Below are 26,682 nucleotides of genomic sequence, written 5' to 3'. Positions count from 1 at the left end.
CCAAAGGAGGGCTTTTAAAAAGCAACATATAGAGTGGCAGGAACAGGATAGAGGAACTATAAACACAATTAAATCTGCCAACTGAACTCCTAAGTATTGGTATAACTCATCCAATATTAATATAATATTTTAATTTGTAGCATATCAACACAATGTTGCGCCATATCATTTAAGGTGTCAAGGAATTTTTACTAACAGAACATATAGTAGATAGTACACATGACAAATATATTGTCTTCCAACTAAGTTGTCCGGCAGTAACCTCTAAAGTAGGGGCCAAACGGATAAAGCCACTGTCCCGAAATCTCCTGCCAATGTCCTGCTAACATCAGCTGGAATATCCCTCTGTAGAATATTGTCCAGGTTGTAAAAATAGGGTGGAGAACTGTTTCAGATGTTGGTTCTTAAAAGATTGGAAGATAAATTCTGGTGGCTAGCTTTAGATGGTCAGCTTAAAATATGTGTGAAATTTGTAGGAATTTAAAGAAACAATTGAAAGTAGGCATGGGAGTCACCAATGAGAAGCAATGTGTGTGTGAGACCAATTTTGTGGCAGAGAAAGTGTGTTTAGATTTTATTGGCCCCTCTGCCTATTTACCTGAGCAGTAAATGCCTGTTGCTGTCATGGTGGATGCCAATTCTAGGTAGGCAGAAGTAATATTTATGAGGAATATTTCCACCAGGTCCACAATAGCAATGTTTGGAGAAATGTTCAGGAGGAAAGCCTTAGCAGCTGTGTTGGTAACTGACAACAGGACTCATCTAACTTTGTTGGAAATGAAGGAGTTTTTGCATAGTATTGGCTTGAAACGTGTACCTCTCTTTATAATACCCAGCCACGGCTGGTGGTAGGTGTAACTGCAGGGAAGTGACGTAGGGAGGGGGAGGGGAAGGGTGGGGGGTTGTAATGTATGGATTACGGACTTTAACAGGTAAGTAAACATATAAATATATAAAACGAATTTCATTGTGCGCACTGCATCGCATTTGGTGATGCAGTGCACACAACAAAATTCGTTTTATTAATTCATGTTTACTTACCTGTTAAAGTCCGTAATCCATACATTACAACCCCCCACCCTGCCCCTCCCCCTCCCTACATCACCGCCCTGCAGTTACACCTACCACCGGCCGTGGCTGATAATACCTAAGGAAATGGTATGGTAAAGAGGGTTAATAGACTGCTAAAAGGATCATTATAGTAAGCTTGCAAAGTTAGTTTGGTTTTTCAGGATGCCATTAAAGACATGTTGTCAGCACATTGCATTACCATAAATGCCAGCACAGAGACGTTATCTTTTGAGATGATGAGAGAAAAGAGAAAAAAATGGGGGCAAAATTGATCCTTTTTGGATATATGATTTGAATGCACCTGTGTGGAATGAGAAGGCAACACAGGCTCTAGTGAAGAGATTCATGAATGTGGGAGATTGGGTAAAGGTGAAGCCGGGTGGTGTTGAACATGTTTTATCCAGGTTTAGACGGACATACAATGTTGGGAAAATAGGTATCAATCAATCAATATGAAGTTTGTGGGGGAAAATGGATTCCTTAAAACTTGCAGACAATAAAACAATCATTCAAATACAATATTTCAATATTTCAAGTTTGTTAAGACCATTTAAAATCTCTTAAAACCTGTTATAAAAATGCTTAAAAAATATATAGAACATCATAACACACAGCAAGGAGTACCAAACATGATCAGGTGCAAAATAAGCAGCCAGTGCAAGCAACCAATTTCTCCTGATTTAGAATTGGAGGCCTTTAGCTTTCCTTATAAGCCGGGCCATGAATAGAAACTTACAGCAAAAACACGTTCAATGATTCTCAGTGCCTCTATGCAAATCCAAAAGCCATAATACTTGCAAGGTGGGCGTATCCATTTCCCTCTAGGCTTTGCATATGCTGGACAGAAAAATAGCACATGGTGTATAGTTTCATTTGCAAATAGCAAACACAAAGTGCATACATATGAATAAGCAGCATTCCTATTAGAGCTCAATTGTGTCATGAATAACCGCAATTTTAGTGTGTCATAGCAACATTTTAGCTATAGGTTTTTTGCTTTGCTGGAGTGGGAGGTCAAGAGAAGATTCATAAGAGGTATGATCCTTAGTAAACAGGGATTTGTCTGTCAACCTACCAAGAGAGGAACTACAACAGAGACTGGTGTAGATGTATTCCCAATACCAATTTTTTTACTTAAATGTAGACATAGGCACCAATGAGGAAGGTTCTGACCAGAAAGATCTAAGGGCCAAACTTTCAAACCATTTGCAGGTGTGTTTGAGCCATGGGAATGTGAGGCTTTTGTCGAGTGCCAGCAGTTCCTCGACTGCCATCCTGGGAAGCCTCAGCTCTTTAGTAGTCCAAAGCCTCCCCCAATATAGGAGGGGCCTTAGTCTAGCTACTTCTCCCACTCTTTTTAAATTGACATCATAAAAAAATCAGTATTAAAGGAGTGTTCGAGGGGAGGTGGAGCAGTGAGCAAACTAACTTGCTTTCGCTCGTGGTAAGAGAATCTAGGTTAGCATATCTTCAAATTTCTTCACCATACCAGGCAGCAGATTGGGCCTTTAGTTTGTAAAGTTTGAGTGCTCGGAGTAAGGCTCTCAAAGCTGGTCACTGCAACCTCATGTAAATCGCTGAGTCTTGGTGATGAATCACAATCCTTCTCGTCTCTACGTGTGGAGACCATGACAATTTACTATCAAGCATTACACACACATACTCAAATCTGGAGATTCAACTTAATTTTTCATTTGCCAGGGACACAGCTTGCTTAAATGTTTTATGCGGACTTACAGTCATAAATTTTGTTTTGGAGATATTAATCTGAAGACCCAGGCAGAAAACATTAAAATTGATCACAAGTTCCTCGAGGCCCATTGGGGACTGGGAAATTAAAAGGGTATCGCCAGCAAATAAAAGTGTGGGCACTCTGGCCTTGTCCAATTTAGGTGCATCTATATTCCCTTGTAAAATAGCTTCCGCTAAATTGTTGACATATAGGGAGAAGAGGGTAGGTTCCAGGACGCACCCTTGCCTCAATCCCCTGCCAATGGGGATTCTTTTGGTTAATTGCCCTCCGGTGCCCCAATGAGCTTGGGCACAATTTCACACATGGAGTTAAATTATCCGAGTATGATGGACATACAGGACCACATGTTCCTTTAAGGATGACCAGAGCAAACTCCAGGGGACCAACTCAAAGGCGGCTGGCTGCTTCTCACCCCGTCATGGTGCCCCCCTTGGGCTTACGCGTTTCAGGGATGCTTTCCCTTTCATCAGAGTCCAAGAGCACGAGAAAGCATTTTCGTGCAACCTGCCAAGACCCAACCTCTTGCATATTTGCATAATTGATTTGCCTCCGGTGTTCCGTTTTTATGATGGCTCCTGGGACATGCAGTTTAATTCACGCACCATTTGACCCTCCAGTGGGTTTCTTGCTCGTGCTTTTTTAAAAGGGGCCACTTCCTATATATATATATATATATATATATATATATATATATATATATACATCTCTGTGTCTAGTATACTTCCAGAGGATAATCAGCAGCCTTCAAACTTGGTTGATAATGCAAAATGTTGGCATAAACCCTGCTTGGTATGGGGACACGATCTCTAGGCCCTCAATCCAATTGTTAAGTTTGTTTAACAATTGTCTTGCATAGGCTTTCTGTAGGGCATCTAAGGGAATACGTGGATGATAGTGGGGTTTCTCTGGTCCCCCTTTTTAAAAATGGTGTTGCTTTCCAACCCTTTCAATGTGTCAGGGATTGGGGCTCCTGCAACTATGGTGCTGATTAACCATTTGACATAGGCGCCTGTACAGACAAGTCATGGGGAAGCAAGTTGCCATGGATTTTATATGGTCCTGGGGCCTTGCCCTGCTTGGCTGAGATGATAGCTAGCCTAGTGTCCTCGAGTGCAAAATATGTACCTAAAGGAATGTGGCTAGAAAATGTAACAGGTTGTACATGGGAGTGTTTCGGGGGCTGTTCCTATAAGGGGGTAAATGGTCCAACCATGTCCCAGGATTCAGGGGACTCTGGGGTTGAAATCCTACTCCCATTGACAATAATTTTCCAGAACAAGGAATAATCCTCCATTTTAGAAGCCATCACAAGATCCCCCCAGCTCGCTTCCTCCCAGGCTGACCGAGCTAATCTAGCTGTCGTCTTAAAGGATGCAACTTTTGCAAGTTATTATTTTTTAGTGTTTCCATTAATGCTTTTTTAGCATCACAGCATGCCTTTGTGTACCATAAATTACATTCAGCCTTATATGTTTTAGGGGGTGGGGGTGAGTCAGAATCAGTTTCAAGGCTAGCGCCAATTTGGTGTTCGCGTCCATGGTTAAAACTTTTGGAGAGGCTGAGGTAGGGTTTTCTGGGAAGGCCTCTACTAAGGCTTTATATACTTTTGTAAGGAATCATTGGTTCATTAATACTGAGTCATTTGACAGACTTGTGGTATTTTAAATAGTGGAGCTATAGATGAAGGAGCTCGGATAGGAGGGGTTTTAGGGGCAAGGCACTGTAGTTGAACACATAAGGGATAATGGTCACTTTCCTTCTCTTCCAACATGTCCCACATAGAAAGCACACTAGAAAAGGATCTGATACCCTCCACCGTCCTAATAGAATCCGTTCTTTGTGGTGGGTGTTCACTCCAAAGGGGTAAAGACCCTTGAATTCCCCAAACAATATCAGTTCAACAAAGTGTAGGAGTGTTAATCCATAGAAGGCTTTATTATAATAAAATCATTGTTTAAGTGTAACTGGCCCTTCCTAAAGGTAGGGGCTCCCTGCTTATTAGATGGACACCTACCATTGCAGGCTCTTAGACAGGCTCTTAGACCATTTGTCTGTGTGAAGCATACAACTTGTAATGCAGCAGCTGAGCTGGGGACTAACTTCATGCCCAAAGTGTTGGTATGCGCCAGCTCTCATCTTCCTCTTCTAGGATCATGTCAAAACTGTACCATACTTTGGATTCAAAGTTAATGTTGAGGTCTCCCCATATCACAATCTTGTCATTGGGGTCTTTTAAGTGAACAGACTTTTGTACACTGGTTGGCGACTCTATACTCCTGCTTCTAGGCCTGCAATACACGTTATTCAAATACATGCAACTCCCCTTAGCAAAACAGATTTATAAACCTATCGTCTGGCGAGGCAATATCTAGGTTCACAATGCGTAGGTTTAGATGTATTGTTATCCAGATCAATAAACCCCCAGAAGCCCTTTCATGAGCGGAGGGTAGGTCATTGACATAATATGTGGTATAATCCTGTTTGTGAAAGGGTTCAATGGCCCACTTTTCTTGGAACATGAAGATGTCAAAACCTTTTATATATTCCATTCAATCTGCAGCTAACAGGTTGGATTTGATATCTGCAATTTTCCACAAGATAATATTCATTAGACCAGCTGGAGTGATCGTAGGGCCAGTACAAAGAGTGCCCACTCTCGATTCCAATGAAGAGCAAGGGGCATAGTAGAAGGATCCAAAGCATCATGCCTCGGAAGTTGGCCAGGCATGCCAGTGACCTGGAATTCTGGGGAGAGAGCATTATGTAGGAGGTTATGCCCACCTTTATAGTGTTATAGATTTGTGCTGCTGGGGTAGACAGGAGTAATGCAACTTCTTTAACCCTCATTAATATATACATAGTTCTGCACCAGTGGGAGGGATAGAGCACCACCGTTAATCGTGCTTAGCCACGTATGATAAAGATTCAAAGAAGTTATGTGTTGAGATGTTAAAATGACATACGGGCAACAAGCAGGCAGGAGGTATAAGGGCTCTTGTGATAACTCTGGCCAGGAATAGGATGAACATTTAATGGTGTCCTGGGAGCTGGGTGGGTTTTTACTGCTACTAGAGGCCTATTCCGAATTCCTTTGAGGAGTGGTATGGTTTTTCTCCTTTCCACTTGGTTTATCTGATTTATCTTTAGGCCTCTCCGAAGACGAAGTGTTGTTGCCCATCTCAGAGCTATGGGCTTGGGTTAGGATGCTAGGAGGATTGTGATTGCTCTGCTCACTAGAATTTATTATTGGGTCTAAAGAGGAAGAAGTAGAAGGTAGTGTAGGTGCAATTAATGGATTTGACAGAGGGGCTGCGACCTTCATTAATCTTTCAGGCGCTGGTATTTTTGCCAGAATAAGCTCAAAAGTAGTGGCGATTACATCTTTAAATTAGTGTATAACCCCCCCAATGCACAATTTAGGTCCTTGAGAGTCACACCAGCAGGTACCGGAGGAGCTGCGAGCGGCTGGATGCTAGGATTGGGCATGTTCTGGTTTATTTAGGTCCCTGTTTAACTGGGTTAGCTACTGCAGAAACTGTCTTCTCCTTCCTTTTCCTTTTGGCCACAGGCTCACTGACGATGGTGCTTATAACAAGGTCAAGCAAGACACCCGAACCTGAGCCGGGCCTGGCTCCCCTCTATTGTCCCATGGTGGTTTGTCTCCTGAGGTGTTGTCCCCATGGGTACCAAATCAAGATGCACAGTTGACAATTCATCTTTTGATGCATCTTGTTGTGTAGATTTTAATAATAAAACTCTTCCATTCCCCCATGTGTCATAACTGTCGCCTCTGGGCCAGATCTATCTCTCTTGACACTACGCTGACTGCCCGAGTCAGAAGATCATCTAAGGTAGTACCAGAGCGGGTACAAGAACTGGGAGTGGGTGAGCATGTCTCCATTGCCTTTTCCTTTGCCTCCCTCGTTGTTAGTTTATGCCATAAAATGGTTCTAGGGCAGTGCAGGGATGAGGAAACTATGATGCAAAACAGAGGTTGCAAGGACAATAATATGGGTATCACTTACATACTCCCACCTGTCTTGCTGGTACCGCTGCCTCCACCCACACTGGCAATGCTCACAGGAAAAGTAGGTAGTAATTGGGTTAAGTTGGAAAATGGTCAAACGTGGAATTTGAGAAGGGTGGGTTTGTTTCAAAGGAATGGCTTAAGTTCTGCCCATGAAAAGAAGTAAGATGGATTTAGTAGTTGTTTGCTGAAGCAGGACTGTGAATTTCATGGAAGGAAAGTTAGTGAGAGATATGGGGATGTGTGTGTTTGGGTGCTGGTGATGATTCCATTTCTTCTTATCGTGGTGGTGGGTCTTTCATTAGTGGATGGTCATATCTCACAGACAGCCAGGGGTGGATAAGAGATTGTGTGTTTATTTGAGTTAGCACTTTGGTACTTCTCCTATATTTCAGGACAGTCCAGTGTAGGGTTTCAGCATCATTTTGTGTGTGTGTCAAGGTGTTTGTTTAGTGGTGTACTTTTTCTCCTTTCAATCTGGTGCTACCATTTCCTTTGTGTTTGGTGTCAGAGTGTTGTGTTTTTGTTGTAATTGATTGTTACATATGTGTTATTGACAAATAAGGGGGTTGTGTTGTATACTTGTTGGGAATGTTAGCTGTGTAGTAGAAAGGTAGCTATGTATTAGAATGTTACCACTGTGTTCCATGCTGGTTGCTTTTGGAATGCAGTTGTAACAATTGCTGTGTTGTGCCTGTCCTTGGGCGTTACAGGGTTTTGCTGCAGAATAAACTTCTCTACAATCAAGAGCTAACATTTCTGACAACCTATTACCTAGCTACCATTACCATCCCACCTCAGTATTGTGCCAACAGGTTTTGGGCAATAAATAAAGATAAAGGGACAATTTATATTCCTCACAAAACTCTCCCCAATGAGATCAATATGAAATCAGTGACTCATATCAGAGTCACTCACCTAGGAAGGCTATGTGACCAGGCCTATTTTTATTAATGTATCTCTTCTGATTGAATGCTGTATGCTCACCAGTAGCGGCTGCTACCCCAAACGGGGGGTGAGGCGGGGGAGCGGAGGAGAGGGAATGAAAAAAAAACATACATTCATTCCGCCCACTGCCACCTCTCCTCCGTCCTCTCTGAAGCAGTCTGGAACCAGAAAGCAAATCACACAGCTTCCCAGTATCCCCCGGCCAATCACAACTGTGCTTTAGCAGCACTATCATTGGTCTGAGCACCATTGTTTGGCGCTCAGACAGGGGCTGGCAGGCAGGGTATGTTCTCCGCCCCTACTATCGTGTAACCTGGGTGGAGAACATGCATAGTGCGCAAGATGCTCTGACCAGCACAAGCCGTCCAGCTGAAGCATCATGCGCACTTTTGGGGCTGCCACCACTCCTCCTTCCTATTAGGCAGGGGGAGCCCAGCCCAGCCCCGCTCCATTAATTGCAAGCTGAATACCAAAAACAAAATGATAATAACATTTCGTTATTAGCATTTTTCTTTCACCTGCAGCAGTAGTGCGATGCACCTCTGCCTTAACGGAGGAGCCGCCACTGATGTTCATGTTAAGACTTTAAATCCTTAGGTTAATATCAGCTATTGCATAAATTCACAATGAGAAGACTGGATTTTATCCCATGTTTCCACACGCCTTGCTTTATTTGGGAGTCTTGATCTATTCCTGTTCCTTGTCATGTTCCAGGTTCCTATCAAACTATTTCAGGAAAAGGAAAGGATAATTATTTCTCAATGTTCCTTTGTCCTATAGAACTGCAGTGCCAGGTAATTTACGCTGTGGGATTATCCATGACAATGCTATGTAAAGGAATAATAAAAGGCATGTTATCTTTCACGTTGCAGATATCTTTTCAGTGTGATTATGAACTCTTGAGGAAAGTGGGTCAAACCAATGTCAGAATTTAGGGTTTTTCAGTGTAGAGGCTTAAATAGGAGAAAACCTCTAACTTGGGTGTCATTGAGATATTTCCAGACATTTGTGGCCGAAATGTATACTGCATTTAATGACTTAGGAGGTTTTATGAGGACCTGGCCTTAACATTGAGCCTGAGGCTATATCCAGGTTCAACCTGGATAGCAAAATGTAGAGCATTTCCTAGTGGTGAGTAGGAATATTCAAGAAGGCTTGATAAAGGGTCAAAATAGCAATCCAGGTTACTGAATGTTATTTTGTTGGCACCTTTTTTTCATTATCGGATGGTATGAGTGAGCAGATCTCTCATATATACCTGGTGTGGTGGATGTATGTGTTCATAGTAAAGAGGAAAAGATTATGATCCCATTTAGGAGGAGTTCAAGTTGAGTACAAATTACACTATGCAGTAGCATGTGATTGTGAGGTAGTTCCAGAGGCATGGCTGGAGGTGGAGTATAAAAGTTAAAAAGGAGAAGATATGGACTTGTTGAGGTTATTTAGGGAGGAGATTCTTTCACAGAGAAAGGTGGTACATTTTGAGAGTGAAAGAGTACCCAGACCTGGGTCCTATAGGATACCAACTAGAAATAGGATGATTACTAATGTTGTCGTGTATTTCTATAGGTTCTGAATCGATCCCCCTATTCCTGACCCTATTCTGGTTAAACTTACTAGCTAGTTAACTAACAGTCAGCCCATGAGGCAAGAAAACCCCCATGATGCAGATACCGTTATCTGACGCAGTCACACTACGGCACAGGAACGTGTTATCTGATTAGGTCATAACGCTTGAGATCTAATTAGACAAGCGACATTCCTCCAGCCCCTGATAAGGCATACGACGTTCTCATAACAAATCAAACCTATGACAACCTGGATAATCCGTGCGGCCATTGTTTTGATTTCACAGAGAACTTTAGTAAAGAATGTGCTAACGAGCAAGTCGTATGACATCTTTATTGACGTACCTATGTCCATCCTTACGTCAATCCCGGCACCTTTAAGGTATAAATATTGCCGACCTTGCCCTATGCAAACACACGCGTGGTGACAAGACGGAGCAGCCATACTTGCCGAAGCCAAGAGCAGAAGCAGACCCCGCAGGCAGCAGCCCCGCCTTCCTGACGCGCTGAGAGACGCGCTGCTATCTCAAGCCGAGAGACCCAGCACCGGCGCTTCCGGGTAGCCCTCGCAGGCAGCCTGGAATATCGAGAGCAGAGAAAGAGATACCATTCCTCATTCATCCTAAATTCCAGGTACAGAACTGAATAACCCCTCCTAGAGAATTCTTTAGTTATTCACTTGGCAAAAACAAACTTAACTTAAACTGTAACTTTCTATTCCCGCCCACGCATTAGACTTAGGTCAGGTACACGGGGTAGGCGTATTTAGAAACACCAGTTGAGTACGTTTAGTCAAATGTATATGTGTATGTAAATATATTTTAATCATTTTAAACATCATATGGCTCAGAAACCATATCAATGTTTTTACAGTATTATTTTATACTATTGCTTCTAATGTATGCACTTTACTTAACTATAAGTATCGCAATAATATCGATCCATTTCTCTTGTACGAGAAAAGAGACTGATCAATAAATAACATCTTTTATTGAACACGCCCGTCTCTTCCTTTTCTCTACATTCTGATGAGACTAAGAATGCACGTACTGACTGAGTAAAATAATTGCCTTGTGCTCACACGACTCTTGAGATTGACTCTTGATTAGGGGAGAGCAAAGTTGTCATGTTCTATGGTTGTCAGAAACTAAATCCCTTCTTGTCTAATCAGGGAAGTTAATCCTTCCTTGAACATTCGAGAAAGTTTCTAGCGAACTCTGAGCTTAGCTGGCAAACCCAAAAATTAAGTCTAGTATCGACAGTAGTAGACCTAGTTAACGTCTGGCCTAGGCCTTTACTGCTGTAGGTACTATTCCAATGCGCAGAGCCTATTGGGAAAATAGGAGCTACACTACATGGCGCCCAACACGTTTGGAAAGGGCGATAAAACTAACGTAAGACATTTAGAGTAACTCAGTCGTGCTTTCTCACTCAGACCCCTTTTCCCAAATACTCCAAAGACGTCTCGAGTGGGTGAAAGGTTATTATATCCTCCAAAACCTCGCAGGAGGAAACTCCTATGTATGGTTCTTGGTCTAGTCAACGTTGAAGGATAAAACAGTTCCAAAATATTGTGCATCTAATCTCTGTTTCCATAAAGAAACCTGATCTGCAAATAAACATAATACCATCCTGTCAGCAAAATGGACAGCGATGAAGAACGAGAGGTTACTAGATTAGCTACTGAAATAGCAGATGCTGATGCTACCATGCAAGCAGCAGACGCGGATATAATACTCATTCCGGTCGCCAAAAGGAGATCTATAACCTTAAAACTTATAGAAAATGGACTGACACCTAGAGGTGGCACAGTCATATTCGTAATCGAGGCACACGAATATCGGCAGACAGAGGTATACTATACATGGATACATTTTCCAGCAGCTAATACTATAACAAAGTACTTCCACTATTACAAAGTAGAGGAACCTCCTAATGAGTACACCCCTTTCGAGGAGGTGGAAGTACCACTCAAATTCCAAGAGCATTTGCTCTTATTTGATGGCGCCCTAAAACATAATAATCACATTACGAGGCTCGGTCCTTTAGGAAGACCAGGAGCAACGTGGCCGGTCTTAGCCGGATACACACCATATCCAGACATCGAAAGAATGCCTGCAGCAGAGCTGTTAATACAGCTAAAACAACTACTAAAAATTCACAGACAATTAGTTCAGTATGTAATGCGGACTTCAACAATTCAGCCAGCGATTAAACTTCCACAGCTGACCCCTCACCAGGGGAACACAAATAAAATTACACCACAGAACATCCAATCCTGCCTAGGTAAAGTTCCAGCTAAACGGGAACAGATACCATTCTGGTTGGCACAGAAAATCACCCAAATAGAGGCGGTGTTTCCTGACACCACCCCATTAGAAAAACACAGGATTCTGACTATATGTCTCCCAATGGGAATCGCACCACACATTGAGGACTGTGACACTTGGGGTACAGTCTTTGCTTCCATCTACACAAAAACGCACGGTGTTCCATCCATTTCGGTAATACCAGATGTGCTAAAACAAATTCAAGATGAATATGGTCCAGAACCTGCTTTAACTCTTGGTATGAAATTACTAAAAGACTTCAAGCAGGTCTCGGCTATATTACTAGCCAACATAAAGGGTGAAGCAGCAAACGTGGCGATCCGCCAGAGGTTAAAAGAGACAGATATAGCAGACCAACCAGCTGAAATTGCCAGAATCATAGAAAAATCCTATGAAGAACTAGGCAGAGATAGTCTAGGTGGAATACCAGTAAAACCGCAACTGACTACAAGTCCAGAAAAAATGTTTTTTAATAATAATAATAATTCACCAAAAAAGAACTGGGATGGAAACAAACAATCCAATCCTAAAGAAAAGAAATTCCAGTCCAGAGGAAGGTCTCCTAGGCGAAGAGAGAAATCTCCAAACCCGAGACAAAGGTCACCTCAGAGTGAACCCTCTGGGAATAGATATAACCTTAGAAATAGGGATAATATTAAAAAACCTGATAGATATCAAGACATTGATACACGTCCCTCTCAATCTTTTCAGAATTCCTCGCAGAAATCGGAAAGAAGAGGACGATCAGAAGAGCACGCCAAGTCCAAAGACAAGGAACCTGCTCAACTGAAAAAGAAATCACAATTTCCAAAAAAGAAGGTAGCCAGTATCAAGGTAGTTAACAATGCCGAGAATACTGAGGACACAACTGAAAAACGGAGAATGGGCTCAGACAATGCTAGACAGCGCAGCAGAGGTGAGCATAGCTCGCAAAGTCCTTATGGATCATCTGGAGACAGTGGACACGAATGAATACCTTCAAGTGGAAACTGCAGATACCAGAGTTAGCAAGCCCCACAAAATATACGAGATAACATTACGTATAGAGGGAGATAAGACTAGGAAAATAAGGGGACTATTTTGGGATAACCTATCCAAAGGCTATGACATCCTTCTAGCTGAAAAAGACTGGCCACCAGAGTTTGTCAGGGAGTGCCCTCATGGCGAAGAAGTAATTATGCCTGCCTTCTCGAATCAAATCCCGATTCATAAAAAATATACACTTGCTAGAAAGTGGGCAGTGGCCTTAGCACCTGCTTTATATAAAAATCATGTAGGATGGGATGAGGATTCTCCTCCTCACAAAATCCAGTTAAAATCACAACCTACTGCACAAAGGCAGTACCCAATTAAGCAAGAAGCTAAAAAACAAGTAAATGAAATACTAGATCAGCTAGAATACCAGGGGGTGATTGAAACTTGCACCTCACAAATGAACAATCCTTTGTTTCCGGTCTCCAAACCAGACAATTCGTACCGTCTAGTTTTGGATTACCGACACCTTAACACATGTTGCAAAACTTTTGCAGTGCAAAACTCACACAGTGCTGCACTAATGAATAACATAGTGCGCAAAAAATACAAAACAACCTTGGACATCTCCAACGGATTCTTTTGTCAAAACATAGCACCAGAGAGCAGATATTTAACTGCATTCTCAGTAAATGGCACTCAAAAACAATTATGTCGGTTAGCCCAGGGGTACAAGAACAGCCCGGGGGTATTCTCAGTGAGAGTAACAGAATTACTACAACTATATGATGATGAAGCATTATCTTATGTCGATGACATTTACTTAACAGATGATGACTTGGAAACTCACTTGAAAAGAGTGAACACCATAATACTTGGTTTCGCTGCAGAGGGTTACAAATTCAACTTCAAAAAGTCCAGAATTGCCCATCTGACGGTCCTATTCTTAGGATATGAGTTATCAAGTGAAGGCAAAAGCCTGGCAGACAATTTCCTAGAGAAATGTGCCGTAATCCAAGCTCCTAAAACACTAAAAAACCTACAGTCAATTCTAGGCTTCCTAAATTTCGGAAGAACATATATTGCAAATTACGCAGAAAGGGTCAAACCCCTTTATGATCTAATTAAACCAGACTTTAAAAGATCCAGTTGGACTCAAGCACACACAGAAATTTTGAGATCCTTACAAACAGACATGCTAATTAAAACAAAATTAGAAACCCGTGATAATACACGCAACCTTGTGATCCGAGTCATCCCAGGGAGATGCGGATTCACATACCTGACTTCTAATGAAGGAGATAAGGTACCAATTGCATTCAAATCACATTTGTACACAAAAGCTGAACAGAGATTCAACAACAAAGGAAAAATTGTTCAAGCAGTTCAAACCGCAATAGCTAGAGAAAAAGACATAGCTGACGGTAGACATATCACAGTCAGAACAGCAGAATCAGCCTTTGAGGCATTAACAACACCGTGTAATTTACCAACAACAACATTGGATCCAGAATGGTTTCAATGGGTGAATTCAATCACAACGGACAAAGTATACTACTACTTTGATCCAGAACTAAAAGAATTGGAAAATCTAAAATATGAAAAAACGTATCCTCTGCCAATCGACATTCTGCCTCTACGACATTACGCCTGTGTAATCTATACAGACGGACATGCTCAACCATCCGTTTGGGGAGAACATGCATACAATCCCACATGTGAGATTACAAAAGAAGTGTGGCGCGGAGGTAAACTAAGACCTCTATTAACAAAATCACACTCAGTAGAAACTAATTCAGAACTACAAACTGAAATAATAGCTTTGAAAATGGCGCTAGATAATGCGGATCGCGAATTCCCGACACTTATAGTGTCAGATTCATATTTCTGCGTCAAAGCATATAACAAGGATTTGCAGACCTGGATTCAGAACGATTACAAAGATGACACGGATGCACCAATAAAGCAGAGACTGCTCTGGGAACAGGTAGCTCTTTTGAAAAAAGAACTACCAAAGACTCACGTGACACACTCACTGAGTCACCAGCGTGATGGCGTTCACGTTGTAGGGAATTCATTGGCTGAAACAGCCGCAGCGGCAGCCAGTAAACCGGCTCCCGTAGATCGAAAAAAGCGTACATTAAAATACATTGACGGCGAAACATTGCTGGCAGTAAAAACGTCATCAAAAGGCGACTGCTTGGCGTTACCGATCAACTATCCACTCAATTACACATACATCATAGATGCAAACTCCATTCCTTTTGCTCGAATCCCTGGAGTGGGGGATAGAGTGATTCCAAACATGGACAGGAGAAACTTGTTAATCGCAGACGCACACATGGGCGAGGGTCTCAGACACCTTAAATTAAAAGATTCTCTGGAAGAATTACAATCACGGTACTGGTGGCCAGGCATGAGCCTGCACTACACCATGTTTGTAAAAAACTGCCCAAACTGCAACAGAGATCGCAGTGGGGAGAGAAGCAGTTTAATACCTCGTCGTATCAAGGCAGATAACATCACCACTAAAAAGAATGGCTTGCGATTAACATATACAGGCTAGTTCCCACTTATAATGTAGATCCACAGCACTCGGCTGACGTCCGGACTGTTATACAAGATTTGCGAGTCTAAATGGCATATACGCTAAGAGCATGCTACGTTCGACCATTTTTTTCTTTTTCTCAGGCAATCCAGCCTGGGGGGGGGAAAGAATGGCCAAATGAGCACAGCCCAGCGGGAATCTTCTCACTTCCTTCCTGAGGGTATGGGATGGTGTAAAGAAAAAACCAAGACAGAAAGCAATCTATAATAGAAAGGATATTAGGTTCGGGAGCTGGGTGGGTCAAACATCTAATAAGTGTCCAACGTAGTCTAAATAACTTGCCAAGAAATTCTCTGAAGGGATTCAGTCCGTACGAATTATTATTCGGAACTAGGATGTTGATCTCTGACCTTGATAGTCAGACTTCAGTGGTAACAGAAAAAAGCATTGATGTCAAAGACCGTTTGGCTATTTTGCAGGACTTAAACAAAACAAGAAAAGACCTGAGCAACATACAGTTGAAAGAACAGCCAACAACCACTGAAGAATCACCACCTGTCCCAGCAAGACCTGTCTGGATTCCAAAAGTCGGGGATCTAGTCAGGGAGAAGATCGCGGTAAAGAAGGAATTTGGGCCTTCTTACAGAAAAGCAGTTCCTGTCTTGTCTGTCAACGGGACAAGATCAGTTGTACTACCGCCACTTGCTGGAAAAAAGGAGAACCGAGTTGTATCCATCGACCTGGTAAAACCACAACATGTGGCCGATAACCAACGGTAGGCCAAGTGGACTCCCAATAAGTAGCAGAACACCAAGGTTTGCTACCAGTACAGAGGTCCTATCAAAGAGGCTCATCACATTCGAAACGCCTACAGAAGAACAACAAGGACTATGCAACAATGCAATAGAACTAAGACCTCTGAAAACCCAAATAAAGACATTTAGCAGAGACACACCAATCTATACAGAAGTACCAAGTGAAAATGCAAGAAACAAAAATCCTGAACCAATTGGAACAATTGACAGAACTGCATCCGGTTACTTCATCAACTTCGATGATTCCTCTGACGGTTTCAGCGAACAAAAGACACAGCCATCATCAAAATCCTTTAAAGACAAAGCGAAGGAACTTTTGAAACAACTAAAAGAAACATATCTGATTTCTCCATGGATTGAATTTTGGGTGGGTTTTGGTGCATTTATCCTCATACTTTGGCTCATCATGGTATTTACTTTGGGACGCTTCATTGAGGGAAAATATGCTAAAATGGACACAGCAAGTCAGAACATCAACTTGGTCCTCAAACCACACACATCGTCACACGTCGAGAAATGAGAACTTTCTTCAGAACTTTCTTCAGCCAACTTCACAGCAATTCCAATACCTGGTGGGGTAGCCTGGGACAACACTGACTATGAAATTTATGGTCCGGTCGAGATCCTGAAATATCCACACCAAATCAAGATCTCCTTGAGTGACTTTGCAAAACCAAACTCATTTGCTGATGATTGGGACTTTGAAAGTATTAACAATATGATGTCTGACTTAGTAATGTCTGCTAAATTTACAAAACATGATTATTTGCAGGGTTCTACAAATTATGACAGCATGTACTGCTATAACCATTATGGTAACCATTTCTTGCATAAATCTGCACAACCTAGAAATGTTTTAAATTTTAATCAATGGGAACATTGTGCTACACCTCCAAAAGGGAGCTCTAGAACCGTTTATGACAAATATTCATACTTTCAAGGTTTTAACACTAGTAATGCTGAAACATTTTATTATAAATTGTCAAACAAGACAGGGACCAAAACCATGATAACCAACACAAAATTGATTTATTCTGATTCATTCTTTGAAAAAATGAATACTTTTGGATTCGATTATTGGGACAAAAATGTTGATTTGAAAAGTGTTTGGGGTACAAAAGAATGGCAAGTACAGGGTATAGAAGCTTTGTTTAGAGCCTGCATGATCCCAGAACAAATGATATTTTTAAATGACACTGTTCAACAAACCACCTGTCTTGGCTTAGCCAAAATCAAAGATTTAAATAACCCGTCTATTCCAAAGCCAACAATGTTTAGCAATAACTCTGATACAGATGAAGAAATAGACATAAACCATATACTTAACCAAAACAGAACACATCCTGATTGGAAACAATGGTTGATCTGGCCCACAGATACAAATAACTGTCAAGATAGATTCCTGAATAAAACACGGGGTTTCAAAATGACCAGGCCAGACCCTAGATATCCCCAAAGACATCACCCAGGGATAATAACAACCTACAGTGTGGGCAAATTATGCCTTCAATGGCTACAAACTTCCACACTGCCTGAAATTAAGCAACACCTAACTTTACTTACTGATGGTGCTGACTTGCGTGATTTCATACTGGGACCACGCAAACAGCGTCATAAGCGTTTCATAGCAGCCTCTGTATATGCAGCATACAATGAGGCCTGGAAGGTTACTCAAATTGAAACAGCAGAAAGAATACGGGAAATTGACCGTATTAATTTGGAAAAATCACTTTCTGTAGTGGACAATGGGTTAATGACTCTGTCCTCCAGAATTTTTTCATTGGACAGCATTGTGTCTTCAGCAATCGATATATTATCGCAAGACTTACTGTTATTACAACATGGTCAGTCACAATTGCGTTCTATTGTACAGCTTGGCTGGACATTACAAAATCTGCGTTCTGGCTATGTGCCTTGGCGTTTAATCAACACAACGTCACTATTCCAAATCTTTAACCTTACTGATAGACAAATCGGTATGGCGCAGAAGGGTGCTGATTATACAATCTTGAGCATTGAAAAACTAGAAAGATTACCGTTGACAATGTCAGAACGACCTGTCAGTGAATGGATAATCCACGGAATCATAAATATTCCAATCTCAACCTTCAGGTTTCAATACTGCCAAAAATATATACAGGCTGGCATGTACGAGAAATTGGGAAAGGGGTACCTTAAAACAACTTGGAACCTGCCCTATTCACATGCATGTGTCAGTAACAAAGGACAGAAAGTGTTTCTTAGTGGCAACAATTGTGCTATGTCACTAAGCGGCACGCTTCTGTGTAACGGTATTAGTTTGCACGGAGCCTGTGAAGGGAATTCATACAACCTTTCATGTCACCAGCAAGGCGCACCTGCAACTGAAATAGAACCATTCTTTCAAAGACTCTATAATGGGAGTTACATTCTTATTGTAGACCGCAGATGTTGTAGTCTTATGCCCGGGACTCCTTATCTCGTCACTACGACGGCGAAGGTCAAGTGCTGTGGACGTTCTTTGTTCCCCAGCTCCTTTCCAGACAGGGAGGCAAGGGCATGGCCCGGTCTGAAAATTACTTCTATTCGAATAGACACTTTAAGCAGAATGAAAACAGTGCTTCTTCAGACGCCTACAAGGCTCACGTCATCTAAAGAAACGTATGATCTACAAGTCGCAAGGACGACTGCAGAGATACATACATTATTATCAACTAATTCCCCCGTACATTTCGCAGAAATCCTGAGCGAAATCTTAAATATTTCTGATACCACTGGGGTCTCAAAGGTATTTAAGACAGTATTTTCGATGGCATTAACACCATTCAAAGCCATACTGGGTATTTTTCCAGATTTCGTCCATTCGATTTTTAGCGGACTTCCCCTAATACTAGGACTAATTGCAGGAATCCTATTCCTAGTCCTTATTTTTCGTTATGGCAACCCATGTCACAGATCAAACTCTCGCGACAATGGAAGATACGATCCTAGCCATTGGATACCGGGGCCGGATATCAAAAATCCTGGGACTCTCCCGGCTTAGAGACCTAAACATGACTTGGTTTCTATCATTTCGACCAATGTGGCAAAGGTGTGTTTTACCTGTACTAAGGTGTCTGCTATGCGGAGAAGAATGCGTGTTAGACACCTGTCTGACGCTACAATCGGATGCGCCGGTGGATGCAGATACACTGTTGGTTCCTACCAAGGTTCACGCTTTGTGCTGCCCTCAAAGGCTGCCAATTCTGATGACGGCATTCCTGGAATCTTCACCACTGCGATTGAAGAGTAGTGAAGTTCAAGATGAAAGCAGCATCGAACAGGTACGACCTTCTGTCAGCAATGCAAATCAGAATGTCAATGGAGACAATCATGCGCACGAATGCATGGTTACCCCTATTTCCGACTTAGAGGAACTTTCCCATGAAGCTGTTGACATTTTTTTCGAAAGCCTGAATGATATGATGTTCTCTCCGGAACAGAAATAGAGACTTTTGAGTAAACTCGCACACGGCGTTCCCTGAATTCGGCCTTCAACTTTAAAAATAAAGTCACATGAACTATTACAATCCAGTTCACGGACAGCAACTTTTTTCAGCAAGCCCCTAAAATATTTTTCTATATATTTTTTCCCGGGACACTGATCTTCTGCTTAAAGTAAGAAACTATTCCTAGAGAACTAAGATTTCTATTTTTTTTAGATACTTTATAGACTTTATATAGACTTTAGCTGCCCGCTGGTATGTTCACAAAATATATTATGTGATGAAATGGTTTCGACTTTTTTTCTGTATAGCCATATTAAGAGCCATTTCATGTGTATTTCTCATATACCAACAAGCAATAATGCATAACAATGCGTGTTTACTTTTGCATTTAATTCATAGCTTAAGTGCATACAATATATATGACTGCAATTTTTCAGTATATTTGAAAATTTCGAAATGCATTTATGTATTTTGGGGTGGTAAGGTATACACTATACTCTATAGTATGTTGTACTATGTTATACTATGCATAGATTAGTAGATATGACCATAGTTAGCGTGGAGTGGGTGTCGTGTATTTCTATAGGTTCTGAATCGATCCCCCTATTCCTGACCCTATTCTGGTTAAACTTACTAGCTAGTTAACTAACAGTCAGCCCATGAGGCAAGAAAACCCCCATGATGCAGATACCGTTATCTGACGCAGTCACACTACGGCACAGGAACGTGTTATCTGATTAGGTCATAACGCTTGAGATCTAATTAGACAAGCGACATTCCTCCAGCCCCTGATAAGGCATACGACGTTCTCATAACAAATCAAACCTATGACAACCTGGATAATCTGTGCGGCCATTGTTTTGATTTCACAGAGAACTTTAGTAAAGAATGTGCTAACGAGCAAGTCGTATGACATCTTTATTGACGTACCTATGTCCATCCTTACGTCAATCCCGGCACCTTTAAGGTATAAATATTGCCGACCTTGCCCTATGCAAACACACGCGTGGTGACAAGACGGAGCAGCCATACTTGCCGAAGCCAAGAGCAGAAGCAGACCCCGCAGGCAGCAGCCCCGCCTTCCTGACGCGCTGAGAGACGCGCTGCTATCTCAAGCCGAGAGACCCAGCACCGGCGCTTCCGGGTAGCCCTCGCAGGCAGCCTGGAATATCGAGAGCAGAGAAAGAGATACCATTCCTCATTCATCCTAAATTCCAGGTACAGAACTGAATAACCCCTCCTAGAGAATTCTTTAGTTATTCACTTGGCAAAAACAAACTTAACTTAAACTGTAACTTTCTATTCCCGCCCACGCATTAGACTTAGGTCAGGTACACGGGGTAGGCGTATTTAGAAACACCAGTTGAGTACGTTTAGTCAAATGTATATGTGTATGTAAATATATTTTAATCATTTTAAACATCATATGGCTCAGAAACCATATCAATGTTTTTACAGTATTATTTTATACTATTGCTTCTAATGTATGCACTTTACTTAACTATAAGTATCGCAATAATATCGATCCATTTCTCTTGTACGAGAAAAGAGACTGATCAATAAATAACATCTTTTATTGAACACGCCCGTCTCTTCCTTTTCTCTACATTCTGATGAGACTAAGAATGCACGTACTGACTGAGTAAAATAATTGCCTTGTGCTCACACGACTCTTGAGATTGACTCTTGATTAGGGGAGAGCAAAGTTGTCATGTTCTATGGTTGTCAGAAACTAAATCCCTTCTTGTCTAATCAGGGAAGTTAATCCTTCCTTGAACATTCGAGAAAGTTTCTAGCGAACTCTGAGCTTAGCTGGCAAACCCAAAAATTAAGTCTAGTATCGACAGTAGTAGACCTAGTTAACGTCTGGCCTAGGCCTTTACTGCTGTAGGTACTATTCCAATGCGCAGAGCCTATTGGGAAAATAGGAGCTACACTACAATGTCTTCGGTCCAAAGCAACTCTTTAGTTGAAGAAAAGACTGAGAAGTGTTGGTAAACCAGATGGGTGCTAGGACAGTGATGCCTAGTGAGTTTAGGGAGGAGAATAGTATATGATGATGTACTGACTATAAAGGAGCCATTAGCTGCAGAGTATGAAAATGGAAGTGAGACAATTACGATGGGCACTGTTGATGAAGATATGTGTGTGGGTGATGTTTCTGTAAAAAGAGTGGAGGATATTTAAACCTCATTAAAGGAGGATGATCAGATCGTTTCATCAGAGATAGAGTGAAAAGTAAATGATGACTAATTGTTTCAGTATCCTGAAGAAAAATGGTGCTGGAAGGGCTTCATTTAAACCGATGGCTGCAGGTGGGACCCAATGGTAGTCCTTTTTGGGGACTTGTACTTATTTTTTCTCAACAGACTTTCATCAAAAGCAAGAAAGAGAAAAACACTGAAGGAGGAAGAAGAGAAAGATGAAAAACTGTGTAAAAGGAAAAAAGGACAGGTGAAAAAGAAACTACAAGAGTAAGCTAAAGAGCAGGGAGTGTCTGGTAGTGGACTAAAAAGGCATGCGTTGTAATAAAGGCTACATAGCCTTGATGTTTAGCTTCTCGGTCTTCGATAGTGCAAGCTTATATTACAAATTAAGCACTGGATATTCTGAAATAGATGTCAGAAAAGAGGACCAATGGGTATGTTTTTCAGTAAGGTTAGAACAACTGCAGAATTGAAAAATGTATGGTACAGGAACAAAGTGAAGGAGTTCATTGAAATTAGAGGTCATACCAAATAGAGCATTAGACATGAGTGTTAGAGCTTTGATGGTTTAAGGCTGAACTGGATCAGGTGGTGCAAAGTCTGGGCTAGTGGAGTTGACTGGTGTAATGAGTTTAGTTAGGGATGTTGTCTTGAATATTGTGAATGTAATTAGTTCTGCTATGTGTGTGGTGGGAATATAAAAGGATGGTGATGAACCTCTAGTACCTAACAGCAGCAGTGATTTTCATGAACAATGCAGTGAAATCATTGGCTAATAAGGATGGGGTGGAGCAATAGCTGAACATGGAAGAAAGAATAGGCTGATGATTGTACATGCAAGTTTTTGAGGGTAGGTTAGAGAGAGATGAGGGTTTGAAAGTATGTAAGTGTTAGTGTTCTCCAAAGCACAAAATATAAGTTCAAGATTTATTTGCTTTACTTTAGCTTTGAGTTGGTCTTTTTCCATCACTTGCAGAGCTCTGTCCTCATTTTACTTTTGAGATTATGAACATTAGGTGTTTTCAATGGCTCCCGGAGACTCAGGAGTCCTGCTTAGGTGGGAGATATAACTCTGACCTGGACCTAGGTCAGAGCTCTGGTTAGCCCTCTAGTAGAAGGCTGCATCCTGAACTCCATTATCTGTTAAGTCATAGTACCAAGTGCCTGGGACAGAGTCCCCAATGTGGGCTCACCTGCATGGCCAGTTAAGAACCTCTAACCAGTCCCTGGATAAGAGTTCCAGTTGGACCTAAAGTGGAAGCTCTGTAATAGGATGCCTTCTCCAGGTCGCCATATCACAAAGTGCACAGGACAGGTTCCCCCGGAGGGCGCACCTGCTTGGCTTCTTTATGAAGCTCTGAGCAGGCCATCTCTGGCTGGCTTGGGTCTGAAAGTCTTCACCACTGTGCTTTGTTCTCCAGGCCACCATTTCACAAAGTGCCTAGGACGGGGGGCTATCAGGTACCCAGAGGGTTCTCCTGCTTAGTTGGGTTGAGAATCTTGGACAGAGCCCTGGGTGAAAGCTTCCATCCTTGAGCCCTATTCATAGGGCCATTGATTCACTTAGAGTCCAGGATGGGGTCACGCAGACCTAGGGAAAGCTCCCCTGCTTTTTAACGTTAAGAAGCACTGACTGGGCCTAGGTCTGAGCTGTGGATGGACTGGCAATATAAGCCCAGATCCCTGGCCTCCGTACTCTAGCCACCTGTGTCTCAAAGTGTGTTGGATGGAGTCCTGCTGGCTCCAGAAGGGCTCCTCTGCTTGTCTGGGTTTAGGATCTTTGACCAGGCCCAGCGTCAGAGATCCAGCTGGCCCATGGTGGAATCTTCAGTTCCGGGTTGTATTCTCCAGCCAGCTGTGTCACTCAGAGCCCAGGATGGGGTCCTGCAGGGGTGACTGCCCTTGCTTGACTGGGCTTAGAATCTTAAACTGGGCCTCGGGTCAGAGCTCCTGTTGGTGTGGATATAGAAGCCAGTTACCCTGGGTTCTTTTTCCCAGCTCACAGTGACACTTATTTCCCTGGGGTGAAGTCATATAGAACCGAGGACAGGGTTCCGCAGGCACTTGGAGAACTACCCTGCTTTGCCGTGGTGAAAAGGTGCATCTGGACTTAGGGTCATACCTCTGTGAGGAGGCCACACTTATAGCCCCATGCATGAAGCCCAGATTGGGCACCGGGAACCAAGCCTGGGAAACCCTGGCAGCTACATTATTGAGTGGTATCTGATTAATAAAACATGGTACAACCAGATTCCTATCTTTCAAGCCTGGCCATCTGGTCACTCTTAGCCCAGCCAGCTGTTTTCACATGCCTTGGGGGTTCAGGCCCATAGCTGCAATTGAGCCTCATGTAATTGGCCTTTCCTTCAAAACTGCCTTCCCATAAATGCAGACAGGAACATGAAGCTTACCTCCCTGTGCAAAGAGGCGTGCTTGGGGACAGTACTGGGACTTTGATTTGATTTGATTCAGGGATGGACTGCTTCACCAGCCACAACTGTTATTTCAAGCAAAGGGCTTCAAAACTCCCTGGACTGTCTGACTCAATGGTCTGCCTTTCATGGAGACTACCCAGCAAAGGGAAAGCCAAGCAGCCAGGCAGCTTATGCCCACTCATTAGTCTGAACAGAGTGTAAAGGGTCCGGTGGCAGTAGTCCCAGATACCACCTAGTGGTCAGAGCCCTGTGCACATCGCTGCAGCTGTTCTTCTCCATCCAATGCACTTCATGAGCAGCTCAGAATGACCGTTTCGTGGGGTGTCCCCATCACCTAAGCCAACAACCCTGTGTCTCTCTCTCAGGCTGCCCGTTGGCCTACCCCTCTCTTCTGTTTTTGTGGAGCAGGCTGTGCCCTCCAGTGCCGGTGTGACTGCCCTGTCCAACAAGCCCCCTGCTGGTATTCGGAGGCTCAGCATTAGGCTCCGGAGAAGTTCAGTTCAGGATGGGCACATAGATCCTCCTCCTGTCCAGCAGGTTCAGCTACTTGGTTTATCCCACTTGTCTCAACGATAAGCTTTGCTCATGTAAGTACACTTGGCCTTTGAAACAACAAATGGCTCATTAAGTCAATTATGGTTAATTTGATCTTTCCACCTGTTGCTTGGATAACTTTGGTCATTCTAGACCTAATACATGCTGATGAGCATTGACCTACAAGAATGCATACATTTATCAGACCAAGACCATTTTGGGCTTGCTTCACCACTTTGGTGCCTCTAAATAACCTTGGGCTAATCCTACATCTCAGCGACAGTGACAATATATTCGGATGTCTTCCCTATCAAATTTTGATGGTACTTTCTGTGCCTCTCACAATTACTGAGAGGGAGCGTGAGAAACAGCTAACAAATATAAGGAAGGTAGTGTTGATGAGGTAGTGAGCTGCAATTGGAATGAGCACTCTTTAAATCATTTAACAAAGATCGAATGGAGGGCAAGTCCAGTCCCAGCAGGTGCAGTAATTCTAGCTCCAATAGAGTATACTAATATAGCTTGAGTTAAAAATCTTAAAGTCGGATTATAGGATTGAGTAGGTGGTCCACTGCAAGATGAGTCATAGTCTGTTGAACCCCTGCCTCACAGTGCTGTCTTGAAGCTCTTAACTGAGGGCTCTGGGGTCCGAAACGTTAGTGTACTCAGATAGGAATAAAGGAATAGAGCTCCAGTTTTAGGGGTGGCTGGGGGCATTCGTATTGTGCCGCTGTGGAAGCATTTGCCACAAATGTTTTCTTTAAGCAAGAATGAAAGTCAGAGGTCGAAAATTATAATCTTTAGGTACGAGGGAAGTATGGTTGCAAAGATGAGACTTAAAATATTTGACAGAAGGGAACCAGAAGGAGTGGAGCTTGTGGCTTAGTTTGACTCCACACGGGAATCCTCACTTGTCAAGGGCATTGAGAGGACTACAGATTGATAGCTCTTTCCCAATTTCAGAGACATGGTATAAAATACTTAAAAACTAATCCAACCCCAAATGTTTGGATTATGAAGAGCATGAGACTTAAGGATAATCAATACATAGCTGCACTCATTCTTAAAGAGAATATCATAAACACTACAGAAAAAATATCCAGAGCGAGAGATCATTGGCTACTAGTAAATATTGCAAAGATGTATCTGAAATAAATGCATATGTGTCAGGTGCATGTGCATGTCCGAAAGCAAAGTATATAAGCATTAAAAGACACAGCAAAATTCTGGTCCTTCTCATTAGTAGAGCAAAAAATATGTGTATATTTAACAGATAGAGACCCACATTTCAAAAAAAGTCAAGGTGAATTAGGAGAGACTAATGTAGTCTTCACCAAAAATTGTACTGCTGTGTTGATTGGTGTTTCAATCTATCATGAAAACTCATAGGATTCCCTTGAGCAAGCAAATGAAAGTAAAATCAAAGATTACATTAAACTGTCTCAAGAAATCAAAACCCTCACAAACTGTTCTGCTGTGAAATTACATAGTCTCATCTGATGATATTGGGGAATGTGGCCTCAATGTTACCGTATGGCTCTAAATGATCTAGCTCTGAAATGTACATTTTCCTTCAAAAAAATGTATGCCCTACTACCATGACGGGCCCTTTAAAAATGTACTAAGTCATCTAGGACATCTACTAGCTTAGAAAACCTTAATAAATGCTTACTGAATTGTGTCTTATGTTTCAACAGCAATGTTAATGTTCAAAAGTTGAAGCATATAGGATAGCATTGTATTTTAGTGTGAATTTAGATAATATTATTACATATTAGTGTTTGATAATATAGAAGTGTGATGCCAAAACATAGTATTAGACTTAGTTGAATGGTTACATTATTTTTGTTAGGACATGCTCACACAGTTATGTGTGAATCTAGGTCTGAATAGGCAATATTGTATTCCTTGTAGCATGAAAGAATTTCATTAATATGAATTGTAATCTACTTACACATAATCAGTCCTGCTCACATTATTGTATGGCAATCACATGCTACCCAACCT

This window comes from Lissotriton helveticus, chromosome 5_1, assembly GCF_964261635.1.
Source record: "Lissotriton helveticus chromosome 5_1, aLisHel1.1, whole genome shotgun sequence".
NCBI classification, from domain to species: Eukaryota; Metazoa; Chordata; class Amphibia; order Caudata; family Salamandridae; genus Lissotriton; species Lissotriton helveticus.
The sequence above is the reverse complement of the archived record's forward strand: the minus strand, read 5'-3'. Positions refer to the sequence as shown.